The following is a 4,382-nucleotide window of genomic DNA, read 5'->3' on the forward strand; positions in this document are numbered from 1 at the left end:
TACTCTGCTAGCGTTATTTCAAGCTGGTAGCTTAGGGGGTGTGCACTTTTTAAGGGGTGTGTCCTTTCTACTGCATCTGGTGGCATATAAAGGATAGAACTGAGCATGTGCGTCCATCTCAGTGAGCAGGACAAAGAATTTAGAAAAAGAACAAACAGCGGGTGGCGTTATACAGATGATTTCAGTGAATAGCTCAGTGGCCATAGTACATTTTAATGACATTCAATTGCAAAAGTGTTCACATCCAGGGTCTGGTTTGGAAAATGTAGAACATTTTTCGTGGGACACTCCCTTTAAGAATTTGTCATCCTGCAATCACATGGTTGTGTCAGATCTGAACTGCTCTAAATGTTTTCTCAGAATCCAAAAACATTCCTGGCAGCGGTGGGATTTGAACCCACGCCTCCGAAGAGACTGGAGCCTTAATCCAGCGCCTTAGACCGCTCGGCCACGCTACCTTCTGAAAATCATTTGTCAACGCACTGTTCTGGATTTAATATCATTAAAACCTGAAAAACATTCAGCAGGGCAGGGATTTTGGAGCAGTTGTGGGAGGTTGTGATGTCAGAGCTAGACCCCATTGTAATCTTCATCTCACACAACAAATTTCACCAGGATTATAAGAAATTCCAGAAACAGCGCCCCTTGTCTCCGCAGGCTGGGCTTAGTATTGCAGCCTGGACTGAGCTGCCATACTAGACACAATCCATGCAAGGGGGGGGCGCTGTTCCCTTATTCCTAATCCTGGATGTCCCCTTATAGGTGGGCTGTACCGGGAGGACAACACCTCAGAGCAGATCTCAAGGCCTATTGTGACCAGTGAAAGAAGCCTCCTGCCTCATGGATGTTTTACCTACAGATCTAGGCCTCAGTCACACCACTGTATTTTGGGTCCGTGTCCAATCCACCTTTTTTTTACGAATTGCACACGGACCCATTCAATGGACGTCAGCGGCCATCCCTGTGCTGTCCGCATCACAAATTACAGAACATCTCCAATTCTTGTTGGCTAGACCACAAACCAGCAGTATCACACATCATAGGATTAGATACACAGTCCAGCAGGCAGTATCACACATCATAGGATTAGATACACAGTCCAGCAGGCAGTATCACACATCATAGGATTAGATACACAGTCCAGCAGGCAGTATCACACATCATAGGATTAGATACACAGTCCAGCAGGCAGTATCACACATCATAGGATTAGATACACAGTCCAGCAGGCAGTATCACACATCATAGGATTAGATACACAGTCCAGCAGGCAGTATTACACATCATAGGATTGTAGGATGTTTTATTATCCTCTGCTGGAATTCTTTCATCTTTACAATCTCTGAGGTCTCACCTACATCTCCGTGCACCAAGGGTGGATTACCTGGATTTTCAAAGCGGGTGAGCTGGATTTTCCTATTTTCTACACCTGTGTAGACACTTGACAGGCTGTGCAGCTGTCTTCTGGTGGACCCAGACAAGAGGACAGGGGCACGCCCCGTGCCTCACCCTCAGCGCAGCCAAGGAGGACGCACTCTGTACTCAGGAGAGTCAGGGAGAGCACGCTCATAGATGTTACATACAATAGGAAATTCATGGAAATGTAAAGTATCCGGGACCTGAGAACAGCAGTCTGAAGAAGTCTTCTCATAGGATATTAGCACCAGCTGGCTCGTTGGTCTAGGGGTATGATTCTCGCTTTGGGTGCGAGAGGTCCCGGGTTCAAATCCCGGACGAGCCCTTGTTTTCTTCAAATTCACAGAGATTCTGTTAATAGTTTGCAGCTCTGTGCCGCTAAGGCTTCATTCACACGTCCGTGAGATACCGGACTGGCTTTGTGCTTCCGCAGCGACAGCACAAGGCGTCATAGCAACCAATGACGCCGTGTGCTCCTGCACTAAGAAGGATACCAGGGAATGAAGCCTAATAGATATATACAGGTCCTTCTAAAAAAATTTGCATATTGTGATAAAGTTCATTATTTTCTGTAATGTACTGATAAACATTAGACTTTCATATATTTTAGATTCATTACACACAACTGAAGTACTTCAAGCCTTTTATTGTTTTAATATTGATGATTTTGGCCACAGCTCATGAAAACCCAAATTTCCTATCTCAAAAAATTTGCATATTTCATCCGACCAATAAAAGAAAAGTATTTTTAATACAAAAAAAGTCAACCTTCAAATAATGATGTTCAGTTCTGCACTCAATACTTGGTCGGGAATCCTTTTGCAGAAATGACTGCTTCAATGCGGCGTGGCATGGAGGCAATCAGCCTGTGGCACTGCTGAGGTGTTATGGAGGCCCAGGATGCTTCAATGCGGAGTGGCATGGAGGCAATCAGCCTGTGGCACTGCTGAGGTGTTATGGAGGCCCAGGATGCTTCAATGCGGCGTGGCATGGAGGCAATCAGCCTGTGGCACTGCTGAGGTGTTATGGAGGCCCAGGATGCTTCCATAGCGGCCTTAAGCTCATCCAGAGTGTTGGGTCTTGTGTCTCTCAACTTTTTCTTCCCAATATCCCACAGATTCTCTATGGGGTTCAGGTCAGGAGAGTTGGCAGGCCAATTGAGCACAGTAATACCATGGTCAGTAAACCATTTACCAGTGGTGTTGGCACTGTGAGCAGGTGCCAGGTCGTGCTGAAAAATGACATCTTCATCTCCATAAAGCTTTTCAGCAGATGGAAGCATGAAGTGCTCCAACATCTCCTGATAGCTAGCTGCATTGACCCTGCCCTTGATAAAACACAGTGGACCAACACCAGCAGCTGACATGGCACCCCAGACCATCACTGACTGTGGGTACTTGACACTGGACTTCAGGCATTTTGGCATTTCCCTCTGCCCAGTCTTCCTCCAGACTCTGGCACCTTGATTTCCGAATGACATGAAACAGTCCAGTGCTGCTTCTCTGTAGCCCAGGTCAGGCGCTTCTGCCGCTGTTTCTGGGGAATGCGGCACCTGTAGCCCATTTCCTGCACACGCCTGTACACGGTGGCTCTGGATGTTTCTACTCCAGACTCAGTCCACTGCTTCCGCAGGTCCCCCAAGGTCTGGAATCGGTCCTTCTCCACAATCTTCCTCAGGGTCCGGTCACCTCTTCTCGTTGTGCAGCGTTTTCTGCCACACTTTTTCCTTCCCACAGACTTCCCACTGAGGTGCCTTGATACAGCACTCTGGGAACAGCCTATTCGTTCAGAAATTTCTTTCTGTGTCTTACCCTCTTGCTTGAGGGTGTCAATGATGGCCTTCTGGACAGAAGTCAGGTCGGCAGTCTTACCCATGATTGCGGTTTTGAGTAATGAACCAGGCTGGGAGTTTTTAAAAGCCTCAGGAATCTTTTGCAGGTGTTTAGAGGTAATTAGTTGATTCAGATGATTAGGTTAATAGCTCGTTTAGAGAACCTTTTCATGATATGCTAATTTTTTGAGATAGGAAGTTTGGGTTTTCATGAGCTGTATGCTAAAATCATCAATATTAAAACAATAAAAGGCTTGAACTACTTCAGTTGGTGTGTAATGAGTCTAAAATATATGAAAGTCTAAAGTTTATCAGTACATTACAGAAAATAATGAACTTTATCACAATATGCTAATTTTTTTAGAAGGACCTGTATATACTGGTCAAAGCCATATATGTGGTAAAGTATACATTCATGAACGTAGGGGGCGGTTAAATTCTTGTACATAGGAGCAGTATTATAGTAGTTATATTCTTGTACATAGGAGCAGTATTATAGTAGTTATATTCTTGTACATAGGAGCAGTATTATAGTAGTTATATTCTTGTACATAGGAGCAGTATTATAGTAGTTATATTCTTGTACATAGGAGGCAGTATTATAGTAGTATATTCTTGTACATAGGAGCAGTATTATAGTAGTTATATTCTTGTACATAGGAGCAGTATTATAGTAGTTATATTCTTGTACATAGGAGCAGTATTATAGTAGTTATATTCTTGTACATAGGAGGCAGTATTATAGTAGTATATTCTTGTACATAGGAGCAGTATTATAGTAGTTATATTCTTGTACATAGGAGCAGTATTATAGTAGTTATATTCTTGTACATAGGAGCAGTATTATAGTAGTTATATTCTTGTACATAGGAGCAGTATTATAGTAGTTATATTCTTGTACATAGGAGCAGTATTATAGTAGTTATATTCTTGTACATAGGAGCAGTATTATAGTAGTTATATTCTTGTACATAGGAGGCAGTATTATAGTAGTTATATTCCTGTACATAGGAGCAGTATTATAGTAGTATATTCTTGTACATAGGAGCAGTATTATAGTAGTTATATTCTTGTACATAGGAGCAGTATTATAGTAGTTATATTCTTGTACATAGGAGCAGTATTATAGTAGTTA

At 43.0% G+C, this 4,382-nt stretch overlaps 2 non-coding genes across 2 annotated transcripts; one reads left to right on the top strand and one right to left on the bottom strand.

Annotated features, from left to right (window-relative positions):
• Window positions 1-376: 376 nt before the first annotated feature.
• On the bottom strand, window positions 377-458 carry TRNAL-AAG. The gene has a single exon. It is a non-coding gene; the product is annotated as a tRNA-Leu (tRNA).
• A 1,211-nt stretch (window positions 459-1,669) lies between these two features.
• On the top strand, window positions 1,670-1,741 carry TRNAP-UGG. The gene has a single exon. It is a non-coding gene; the product is annotated as a tRNA-Pro (tRNA).
• Window positions 1,742-4,382: the final 2,641 nt, after the last annotated feature.

Source organism: Bufo gargarizans, chromosome 2 (genome assembly GCF_014858855.1).
Source record: "Bufo gargarizans isolate SCDJY-AF-19 chromosome 2, ASM1485885v1, whole genome shotgun sequence".
Lineage (NCBI taxonomy): Eukaryota > Metazoa > Chordata > Amphibia > Anura > Bufonidae > Bufo > Bufo gargarizans.